The sequence below is a fragment of the Quercus suber genome, unplaced genomic scaffold (genome assembly GCF_002906115.3).
Source record: "Quercus suber isolate HL8 unplaced genomic scaffold, Cork oak 2.0 scaffold_832, whole genome shotgun sequence".
In the NCBI taxonomy this organism is placed as follows: domain Eukaryota; kingdom Viridiplantae; phylum Streptophyta; class Magnoliopsida; order Fagales; family Fagaceae; genus Quercus; species Quercus suber.
In genome coordinates, this window is record NW_027070262.1 from 47,323 (window position 1) to 60,254 (window position 12,932).

The window sequence follows — 12,932 nt, forward strand, 5'->3', positions numbered from 1 at the left end:
TTTGAACTTTCAATATGATACAAACTCATATAAGACATAACTTTTTACTATATACTGTATGGTACTCCTTATCTTATATTATTGGTCCTATTTAGAAAATATACTTTTTAAGAAAATATAATTTGATATATATGCATTATCTTTCAAATAAAAATGTATAATTTTTCAAAGCCATCATTCTCAATTTAAACTCAAATAAAACTAATGAAAAATGAGTATTGACTTCTCAATACTCATTTTATTTTTAATCTTTTTGGAGATGATTTGAAATATTGCTAAAAAATGAGTATCAAATAAATTTTATTTTTTTAAATCTTTTTGGAGATGATTAGAAATATTTCTTACTAAATATGCTAATGTGACAGCATGAAATATCGAATTTATGCTAAGTGCTTGGGGGAAATTTATTGGATACTCCGGAAGTATACTGCCTTTCTCTCGCATAGTGTTAGATCCCACCCACTATGGGGCTCACTTCTATGTGAGAGGGAGGGAGTATACTCCTCCAGGAGTACCCAATAATAGCCCGTGCTTGGGAGGTATCAATCCACCTAAAGAACTCTATATTAATTGGATTTTCAAAAATGACCATATTTTGCGGCATCCCATAATTAATAATATATCTCACAAGTAAATTCAAAAAAATTTTTAATGTATAATTCATGTATTTAATAATTAAATTGTCAATGGTAAAATTGAAAGTTAAAATTGTTATATAACATATATAGCACTTAAACTTTGTCATTCTGCATGTGATGTTTTCAGGTTGGGGTGTCTTCTTATTGGTGGACTAGAGCCATCCGATTTGCACTCAGAATCTGATCAAACGAGTAAAAAGCAATGGAAACGGAAAAATGAACAGAAAGCTCATATTGTAATTTATGCTTTGTATGCTACACTCACAAGTTGAAAAATGAAGACTTGATTGGAGCTTAAGAGAGTAGGGATCACTATTACAAATGAGTTTTTTTTTTTTTTTGGCTTAGTACTATTAAAATTGCAGGATTAAGATTAGGTACAATACCTCTCTTCCCTCTCACCAAATATATATACACCTTCTTAACCTTTAATTGTTTTATTTAAAAAAAAATTATTTAATGGTTAAGATTAAAAATTGTTTTTTTCAATTCTCAATCTCAGCCATCGAAAAGTATTGCATTAAGTACAATACTGGACCTCAATCCAAAAATGAGTAGACTCATGGGAGCAAGTGAATAAAATATGATAACTACAATAAGTAAAAGCTAACATTATCTTCTTATCAACTAATTAAAATAAAAATAAAAACATATCTTTTTATCTTCGTACTAATTATTAATTTATTATATATAAAAAGAGAGAGCTTTTGCTTCTTGTTTGTATTATGTATTATGGCAGTTCACTTAATCGTAGATTTCAACGAAGAATAGTTAATAAGATAAACTGCTAGCTGATCCGCTTAATATAATCAAAACGGAACACCTTACCCTTGTAACCATAACCTACAATAGAAGCAATACTGAATTCTAACAAACTAATGGCTTGTTTGGAAGTTTAGAGAGGGAGGAGAGTAGAGGGGAGTAAAGGGAAGGGGAGTAGTGGGGAGGAGAGTAGAGGAGAATGATTCACCTCCACCTTATTTGGATGTTTTTAAAATTAGTAAGGGGGAAGGGAGTAATTAGCCCTTCCCCTTGTGTAATTTTGTTAATATAATAAGGGTAAATTAGGTAATTTACTTAGTCAATAGTTTATGTATTCTACTTCCCCTCCAAATCTCTCCAATTTGGGAGAATTAAAATTGGGGGTAGAGGGAGTCCAAACCCCTCCAAACTCCTCCAAACTCCTCCCCCTCATTCTTTAAAAAACTTCCAAATAAGGTAATTGCATTACTCTCCCTCCCTCTACTCTACTCTCCCTCCTTTTTTAAACATTCAAACATGCCATAATTAAACAGACCCAACGTTCTGTAATAACAAACCATGACAAACTTAACTGTCAGATTGTTCACTTTATTAATTTTATTTGTGATGGCTTAGAACTGGGTTTATGGAAATCTCCAGTTACCTCAATCTGTTTGCCACCAAGAATAGATTCAAACAAAAGACTTTAATTTGTAAGAAACAAGTCCTCTGTGCGTGTTCTTGAATGAGACATTGGTCTCTGAAAGTACTGTTTCTTAAAATCCATTTATAGATTTTAGTGGGGGTGAACTTGTATTAAGTGAATTTAGGTACTTGTGAATGTTATTGCTTCTGGGAATTATAAATGTATATGAAAGTCATAAACATGAGTTATTTATTCACATGCCTAAGCAGAATGATCTGTAGCGAGTAGGAACTACTATAGATAATGCGTCATAGAGAGAGTGGCAATCCCTCTTAGTAATGGCAGAGTCTAGAATAGATTTGACTGTTGTTTCAATCATTAGATAGTAGATTGATGAGTCTTGTGAGTTGTAACTGGTAGCTTAGCTTTGATTCAGATGCTTGGTTTGTTTGTTAGGCTATGGCTGTGTTTCGACTTTCAATATCTATTTGCTTGTTGCAGCCATTGGAGCATGCTTATCATCATCAAGGCCGACACACATACGTGCATGAATTAGCCAATGGATATCTAACACGACATGGAGGTTTGAAGGTTAGGTTTTTTTTTTTTTGGGGCTTGAAGTTGATGAAGCCTAGAAAAACTGGGCCAGCTAAATCGTGGTGAATGGGGGCCCACTAGGTTGGTGTTATTAACTTATTATCGGACTACCATATGTATTATATAATTTAAGTTCCAAGTTCGCGATACTTGATTTCAATTAGCTCTGGTTAAAATATGTATTATTATTGTTATCGTAGAGTAAGCAACATAGATTTAAATCTACTATACCTAGCAAGCAAAAAAAAAAAAGTATGAGTGATTTGATTTTTGATTAAAATTTTATTACATTTTAAAATAAAATAATAATAAGTAATATAAGAAATTTAGATTTGATACTTCTGAAAAGTTTTAATTAATATTGTCAAATTTTTTTTAGCTATTTCAAGATGGTTTTAAAAAATAAAAATAAAAATAAAATACATGTTGGAAAAAAAAATACAATAATCTTGCATTATACATGAAAATGATCATCAACAATTAAAAGGGAGTTATTTCATACCTCAGATTTTGATAATTCGATAGTTCAAATTAAGTTTTACAAATTTAAAGGTATATAAAACTACTACATCATTTAAACTTTCAAATAATGTGGTAGTCTATATATTGTTAACTCTCTCTCTTTCTATATAAAATTATACATAGGTAATAGGTAATTATTATTTACCAACAAAAATAAATTTTTGAAAAATTAATATTCACTGTATATTCTAGGCATAAGAGAGAGTCCAAATCTTCGGTCTCACTCTTCATGCTTCACTATATTCTCCACAAATAAAAACATGCCACATGTCCATCTATTTTATTAAATGCTAAATTTATGCCTTTTATTATTTTAATTTTCTAAAATAAATAAATAAATAACCCATCATATTTAGATAATTGAAATAATAAAAGACATAAATTTAACATTTAATAAAATAAATGGACCAGAAAGAGAGGGATAAAAGATTTGGATTCCATGAGAGAAGCATACAAAGTAACTTTAAATTCCTTGCAATATTGTCAACTTTAATGACACATTTAGTTCTCTATTTTTTCATTGCATATAAAAAGGTGCTTATTGTTTATCAAAAAAATAAAAGGTTTTTATTGATTAAACGAGGGAGTTCTCTCACAAAAGATATTTCAGCCAAAGTGGAGAAATTTCCAACCAAATATAATCTACAATAGCTAACAAACTTAGCTAATAGAACTTCTTGCTATAAATAAAATACTTGAGTTAAAGCTAATGACAATGCCTCACGGAGCTTTTTCTTTTCTTTTTTTCCTTTTTTGAGAATGACAGAGCTAAGCAAAGGGAAATAAGCATTACAAAATATAAAACATAGGATAATTCCATGTTTTAAGAGTATATCACAAAAATTGTATCTATAATTTGCCCCTTAAATTTTGCACTTTCTATTTTTTTTTTTCCACCATTAAAGACCAAATTTGCCTCCAAAAGACGACTGCATGCAATGCACCAAGTTCATTTTATACAAATTAGCAAGATGCATCATCGGCAAGATTCTTTACTAGATGGAATAGGTAGAAGCTAACTGGATTATAAAAAATAAAAAATAAAAAAACCCAAAAATAAAAAAGAAAGAAAAAAAGCGAATGATTTACTTAAATTTCTTAAGTTTATAGATATGTTACATTCCTTTCCAAAGATTCCATTTGCATAAGATAAAAAAGAAAAAACTCCAAACATTAATTCGCAAACAAGTACAAAGACCACGCAAATTATAATTGAAGAGCAGAAGACAGTAGAGGAAGCCATCTTTGGTGATGAAAGAACCTTCAGCTGCTGGAACGTCTCCCACTCTCAAACTTGCAAAAGGGAAGATGAAAACGGTGTCGTGTTGAGAAGCTAAACGCACCGTATCACTAAAACCTAAACATTTTCGTTTTATCTCAGTCTATTTATGATTCAAGGCCAAAACACAGCGTTTGAGTTGGTCAGATATTTAGCTCCAAAATGTAGTTATTTCACACGTGTTAATAGTGGTTAATCAGCTATAACTACCTCCGTGATTTAAGCTCTCTCTCTGATTATGTATATAAGCATAGCAGAGCTCAATGATGTAACCGAATTAGTCATTTTGCAGAAATAATAGAATTCCTTTTCTGTTTTTCCTCTCAATCAATTTCTCCCAGTTTTTTGCTTCTTTGTTCAATAATTGCATGAGGAACCCAATAAGTTAGCCACCCAAATCATACAATTTGTAGAAGAAATGAAATATTTGATAGTTTAGCTGACAACATATTTCAACAAGTTGAGAATTATGATTTCAACATTCCAGTTGAAATGACTAAATCTACTCAATTGTCCTCGTTTATCTACCAAATCTGTTGAAGATGATTGATACTTCACCAAAAGGAAAAACATGACCAGCCCACATCATTAAACATCTTCTTTGTGATAGCTAGAGTCAAGAATGATGTAAATTTCCGTAAGTCTTTTTAGTGCTGAATAGTCTCCATCAGGACGCAGGATTTCAAGCTAGGGGGGGCCGGAGATAAGCGAAAAAAAAAAAAAAAAAAAATCAAACGCACATCCATATAGTCACTGGCGGAGCTAGAAAATTTTCTTAGGAGGAGCAAGTTAGTTATGCCTACATTGTGTTAATAGGTTAAGCCTACGTTGGCTCAAAATGCAAAAAACTCAAGTCAATTTGGCCCAAATTATGGCCAAAATTAAATTACTTTATTTCACAAACTAACTTTAAGTAAATTTGTGCCTACATTTTTTTCACTGTACTAAATTATTTGTACTTAGGTTAATAGGTTTGATCTTACCTTTTTACATTTTAGAGCTTTTCTAAGGAGTTACATCTAAAGTTTCAGCATTTATGATAAAAAATTGATTAATAGGTATGAAATTTTGAAGATTTATACAATAATTTTTGTTAAAAAAAAAGTGTGAACAATGAAGTGCAAATTACTATTTAAGTGCAATTAGATCAAATCAAACAATTAAAAAATTATTTGTCCTCCTACTATTATCAAATATAAATAGATAATCTAATATTCTAATATAAACCACATTATTATATATTATATTATTATTATTATAAATAGATTTATACAATATTTTTTTTTAAAGGTTTTCATGGGCTTTTGAAAACTCCTGGGCTGGCTGGCTGGGGGGCCTGAGCTAAAAACCAAGGGACCCAAACCTGTTTTTTTAAAATTTTACATACCAAAAAAAAAAAATTTTTGGACCCAGGGAGGGCCCGGGCCCCCTTTGCCCTGCACCTGGGTCCGTCCCTGGTCTCCATTCGATAACCATTCAATGGGGAACTTCACAGCCATATAATATAGCTGACATCCCTACCAACAATAAGAGAGGAAATAGAGAAATATGTTATTGTCTTTAAATACCTATAAATATGGTTATGCATTAGAGCAACTTTACACCATACAATGTAAGGAGACATATTAACTTTTTTTAAATAATCTAAACTAAAAAACCCAAATACTTAAAAATATAAAGGAATTGCCAAATTTACCACAAAGAAGCATGTAGGCTCACCTCTCATAGAAAAAGGAGTTATGAGACAGGCTACATGCTTAGTGGATCTGCAAAGCAAACAATAGTTAAAATATCATATGAAATACTGACAAATTTTCATAGGCTTTTATCATTTTGTTCAAAGACATTATAGCTTACCTCTCTATTTTCTACATCTTTTTTCTATTTTATTTTCATAGGCTTGTATCATAGGCTTTTTTCTTTTTATTTAAATACGATAGAATTTCAATTTGTCCTACGCACTCATCAAAAAGATATAGAAAATAGAAAATAGAAACCGACCTATACCTTCCAAATCACACTTCCTCAATTTCCCCCAATATGTCGCATGTGCTTAGGGCATGCTTAAAAGAATAAAATATAATATAATACAAGAATTGAGCCCACAAGGAAGTCGGGCTTGGTTGAATCGGGCTTGTAAAACATGTGTCGTAAATATGGGTATCAACAACTTCCAAAGCACAAAAGGGTTGACATATGGAGCTAACCTAAAGTGTAAAATTGCATACACTACATGCATTTCTAGTTATAATTACAAAAGAAACTACCTTCAAACTGTAATCTCAATTCAAAGTTTTTAAAATTGAGAAACAACTTCCACTAATTTTTGTAAGAAAATAATGTCATTTAATATCAGAAAAGGGTATACTCAAGGGCAAGTGCAAATCAGTAGGACTGCATACAAGCCACCCCTTCCTATGTGAGATCAACATATAGAATTGACCAATTTAACCAATAATTTATTAAATTTGTGGCCATACATGTCCATCAGAAATGAATTCATGAGAGAGATATTGTATTGGTTTCTAAATGATCTACGGGAAGAATGTTGATATTGGTTTCTATATATTCTTTTGGAAGTTGGCACAAAAATGATAAGGTAAGAATAATTAAAAGGCTAGAATTTGCTCACCTCTGCATCGCTTTGTAGCAAATTACTCCATCTTTGGTACATTTAATCAAATTGCTTCTCTTACCTATCACGGCTCAACTATTCGTACTCGTTCCACCTCTCTTTGGCCCAAAAACTCTATCCACCCATCTCGTAATTCCCCATATTCTTTTCTTTCTAGTGATTAAAGAAAAGAACATGCACATTGTTGCCGAATGTTTGAACAGAGACTGCACAACCAACAGTTAAGAACCAAATACTAAGGCTTTAGGAGGTAGAGGTAGAGGTAGAGGTAGAGATATTAACAAAACATCAAAACATAGAGAATGAAAATATCCTAAACTAAGATTTTGCTACTTTGAGCATTAATAACCCATCATAAAAAACTCATAGATAAATTTGTAAGCAAAAAGAGAGTATTCTAAAATTCTATTTAAAATTTAGGAGGTAAATTCAAACTTTAATACAGAAAGCTTATGTATAACAGGGAACACACCCAAAAAAAAAAAAAAAACTGAAAAGCATATAATAGAAGTTATGAAGCACCAGAAAAAATGGAACATTTGCAGCACAAGAACAAAAGTTTTATTATTGTGTTTACCAAAGAAAGAACAAAGAAGTTTTCTTTTTGTTAGGACAAATATATATATATATATATATATAAGAAGCTAAGCACAATAAAAAGAAGAGAATATTTTACCTATTTTATTATTGTGTTTACCAAAGAAAGAACAAAGAAGTTTTCTTTTTGTTAGGACAAATATATATATATATATATATATAAGAAGCTAAGCACAATAAAAAGAAGAGAATATTTTACCTTTGATATATTGGGAGAAGAGGTAGAGACTGCAGCAGTAGAAGGTGGGGCAAAATCCAAAAGATTCAACCATTGGAAAATAAAAAGTTCCTACAGTCAGCTTTGGGCATTAGCAACCTGACTTATAAAAATTGAAACAAAAAAGAACAAAAAACATAAGGAAGTTCAACGATTTTCTGAAATTTAAGAATACATCTAGAAATCTAATTGGATTTTTTTTTTTATTCCTTTATTTTATATTTTTTTAAATAATTTGATAGTTGGTGTAGAGGATTTATGAATTCTCAACCTCTTTGTTGGAAACACCGACAAAACACTTAGCTATTCTTTTTTAAATTAAGAGATAAGAAATGCGACGACGAAGATTGTTTTATTCCTTTTTCCTTTTAAATCTACCATTAAATTTGTGCACGTCTAGACATGCTAGACTAAATTATAGTCAGTCTCATCATTTGGTATAGCTTTTTATAAATGTAGTTATTCGAAAAAATTTTACTTAAAAAGAAAAAAATAAAGTTTAAAAGAAATTGTGCTTTGAAATAGTAAGGTTAAGAAAGCTTTATCAAATTAGCAAATTCTTTTGACTTTAATGAATTCTCCTTAAACACTTGGGAAAAAATAACAATATCCTTTAGTCCAATCTACCTTTGAATTTGTGCATGTATGAACAAATTGTACTCAATTAATCATTCTCTCATTCTTCTTTGACTCTAAAAGTTTTTTCACACCAAGTCACCAACATGTCGATATCTATCCACACAAAAAAGGAGAGAATTTGATAGACACGTTGGAAACTTTTATAAATGAATGAATTTAAATTATCCTTTTTCTTCTAGCATTTTGAAGAAATCATGTGTCTAATTAAAGTTCAATTCTATAGAAAAATAGTTAAATAAATTTTATATTAAGAAAAACAAAAGAAGATGATTACCATTGAGTTCTTGATCCACAATTGCAATTTTTGAATAAGGTTCAAATTTTGGGGGTTAAAAGATAGATGCATACCTTAAGAAGTTTTGTGTTGCTTTATTATCCACATATGCATATCGGACATGAGCAATGTTGGGCCAATCTTCACCTGTTTGCCTCTGGCATCTTTGTTGTAAGAGGGGACAATTGGTAATTATTATTTCCTGTAATGCTGAGAGATTGCGAATCCCTTGAGGCAATGATGTTAATTTAGGGCATTTATCAATTTCAAGGCTTTGTAGTGATGTCAAGTGGCCTATTCATCCTGGTAGTGCCATCAAATTAGGACAATTAATAATTTGGAGATATTTAAGAGTGGTAACATGTTGAAGCCCATTTGGCAAAGACACCAAATTTGGAATTCTCTCTAAATGCAGAAAACGGAGGCTCTTAAGGCCTTGCCATTGCATGCCATCATTTTCATCATTTAGTAGAGCAAGCTCATTGCAGTACATGATTTCCATCTCTTGAAGTGATGTGAGATGTTGAATACCGTTACAAGGGAGAGATTTGAGTCCATTGCAGTTGTAAATGGAAAGTTTCTTGAGAGAAATAAGGTTCTGCACACACTTCTCCTCCAGAAGAGATTCTAAATTGTTAACCTCTTCTAATGAGGAGAAGGTTGATGCGGTTCCTGCTGTTGATGGGCTCTCTGTTTATCCCATAGTCATTGTATGATGAAAGGCCTTCAAGCTAGTTGTGTCTAATATTAGCCCTTCTTTGAGATACGGAAACAAAGGCATGGAAGTCAAATAAGGACATTCAGTAATCTTTAAAAAAGAAAGGCAAAGAAATGATGGTAGTAAAAGATGGTCTAGCTCATTACCATCAACTTTCCTCCACCAACCCTTCAAATTTGGGCATTCATACATTATGAGAGAAGATAAGGATGGGAAGAATGTTGTTTTTGAGGAACCAGCTGCTTTTCTAAGAATGTCTTTTGATATGTATTCAAGTGCATCCATATATTTAAGGATGACAGACTTTAGAAAAGGTAGTTGACTTAATGGTGGGAGGTGTTGCAATTTGATATTTCTATAGAATTCCAAATCGACAATATTAGTGAGAGAAGAGACCCAACTTGGAATTATCACACCCATATAAAACCCCAACTTCAAAGCTTTAAGATTTGGATGCGGTTGGAGCTTTACTAGTGACATTTCATCATAACATACATTATTTTCAGCCCACCTTGAGTCCCACCATAATTTCAATTGTTGAAGTTGTTGTTTCTCCTTTAGTTTTGCAACTTTACATTCCATCTCCAGCATGTCATCTTTTCCATGTCCCAAATTGTTAATACTTAGGCTTCCTCCCAAATTGCTTAACTCCTATAATTCACTCAATCCACCACTACACTTAGCCTTGCTTACAACAAAAAGTGGTAGTATCTCAAGAGAAGTACAAAGTTCGAGTCCAAGGGGCTTATGAGTCAATCTCTGACATTCAAAAATATCTAGATGCTTGAGATTGACAAAATTTTTAATTTTCCTTGGTAATTCTCTAAGCGACTTACAATACTTGAGTTTTAGTGTTTGCAAATTCGACAGTTTAGTAATGGAATTCGGGAGAAATTCAATATCTTCATTTTTAGAAAGATCAAGATATTGTAAATGCTTTGATTCTCCAATTGAATTTGGTACTACACAGAGCTTTAATTTACTCAAATCTAATGTGCGTAAATAATTGAGATTTGTAATGAGTGCATCACAAGTTAATTTACCCAACTCTTGCCCTACACTAACTCCAAGAATTGTTCGTATTTTCATACCTTTAACCATGGGGATTGGGAATTGCCTTAATGAATACCTAAGATCAAATGATACATGACGAAGTTGTTCATCAATATTTTCCTCACTTAAAGTTAACATGGTACTTTCTACCCTAGCCACAAGATTTGCTAGATCGTGCATTTTGCAAAATACTATATTGCCCAATTTATCTTTTATTACATCCTTAAAAAAAGACCTCCAAAGTAATACCATAAAATACTCTTTGCCAACATTCTCAATACGTTGCTTTGAATTTGATAGCTTAATAAAACCTTGTGCTGCCCAAAGATGAATAAGTGTTTTTACATCAATTTTGGAATCTTTTGGAAACAATTTACAATAAGCAAAGCATTGCTTTAAGTGTGATGGTAGATGATGATAACTCAACTTAAGTGTTATTGAAATATTATATTCTTCTTGTCATGCTATTTTTGAGAGTTCATATTTTTTGAAGGATTGCCATTCATTTTCTGAAGGTTTAGAAAGTAGCAAGCTTGCTATTGTCCTTACAATGAGAGGTACCCCACCGCACTTTTCCACAATCTCTTTTCCTATGCTTATAAAGGCTTGGTGTTCTAGCAGTTGGCCTTGTTCAAATGCCATTTTTACAGACAAGCTCCAACTCTTTTCTAAAGGTAGGCCTTTTAGAGCATACCATGAAATTGACCCTATTATCCATGCTACCCTTTTTGAGTGTGTGGTCACAATTATCCTACTTCCCCTTGCACCAACCATTAGCAAATTTCTCAAGAGAAGCCGTTTCCTTTTATCCTCAATCCACAAATTGTCCAAGACAAGCAAGTATTTTTTTTCCATTAAATCCTTCTCGGAACTGTTTTTCCAATATCTCAAAGCTTCCTTCATGCTTCCTCTTTGTCAATTGTTCTAAACTTTCTTTAACAATTCGTTTTACATCAAAGATATCAGAGATACAAATCCAAAGCTTTAGCTCAAATTTTTGTCCACATTTTCGTCATTATATACTAGCTGAGCTAAGGTTGTCTTCCCCAATCCTCCAATGCCAACTATTGGAATGACAGAAATATTCTCTACAACATTATCATTAAAAAGACGTTCTATAATCACTTCCTTATCATTCTCTCTCCCAACAACTTCTTCAAATACAAAAGAATAAGTTCCCCTTTCCCTATTCATGACTTGTGGCTCAACGAAGCTTTGACTAAAATGAAAATCCTCCTTTTCTTTTGCAATGGCATTTAGTCTCTCCCTAATTGCTTTTATTTCATAACCCATCTTAGGACTAAAAGTAAGCCTGTTAGAACTTGAACAGAAAATGCGTACCTTCTTTATCATCACTTTCTGTCGCAAAACATCAGTGGAGAAATCATCCAGCAAGTCGTCTGCATCATGGAGAACATCCTTAAGCTTTTTGAGCCAATCTTTGATCTGATGGTCTTGAGAACTGTGTTTGTTAGTTTTTCAATCTCTGTTTTGACACTAGAGGCCAGTTTGACCTCTTGGAGAGTTAAGGAACGCAGCAGTTCAAGGACTTTTTCTGCAAGGTGGAACAAAGCTCCTTCAGCCATTGTTTTTCTTTCAGGAGTATTAGATGAGCTTAGAGTAGCCGCACACGCATTTATATTCTAATCCAAAATCTTGTAGTTTGTCTTTGAATGGTTGGTGGTGGCACACACACTACCCCACACGGTTCTGTAGATGCTGACACTGGGAGAAAGTTGTGTAAAAGTACAACTATATAAGAGTAAGTTTAATGTCACAAACTTTTTCATAACTTTGTCACAATTTTGCTATATAACAACTCGTGAGTAGTGAAAATAAAATAGTAAAAATTAAAAACTATATTTATCTAAAATAGACTAAATAAATAAATAAAAATAAGTTGAAACAAGCATTACTGGAATAGAGTCTCATTTAGAGCAAAGGTGTTCACAATGTATTCGTGTTAAATAATGTATAAATCCCAATTTTTATTTAAAAAAAAAAAAAAAACAAAGATGGTAGATGATTCACGCACTTTTTTAAAAAGTAAGCAAACTTCTTATTAATTTCTCAAAAGAAATTTAGTATTAGGATTTTAATTGCACTTGTGTATTCTTCTTGAAAATCAAATATAGAGGGTTTCGCCTAGGACAATGTTTTATTATTATACTTAGAAGTGTGTTATATATAAAAAACATGTCCTACAAAATGTAACATTTATGTGGAAGCGTGTATTCATATGACGTAATCTTGTATAATACCTAATATTTAGTACATATTGCTCTATTTGTCCTATACACTATTAGTCCTATTTGAAAAATCCAACTTTTTAGAAGATTGTTAATTAATACATTATCTTTCAAATGGAAATGTACA

At 31.8% G+C, this 12,932-nt stretch overlaps 1 long non-coding RNA gene across 1 annotated transcript; it reads right to left on the bottom strand.

The window, feature by feature from the left end:
• Positions 1–6,491: 6,491 nt before the first annotated feature.
• Positions 6,492–12,174, bottom strand: LOC111988292 (uncharacterized). The gene is made up of 3 exons (XR_010626671.1): positions 8,860–12,174; positions 7,855–7,944; positions 6,492–7,264 (listed from the first exon to the last, which is right to left on the bottom strand). It is a non-coding gene; the product is annotated as an uncharacterized LOC111988292 (long non-coding RNA).
• Between the last annotated feature and the right edge of the window lie 758 nt (positions 12,175–12,932).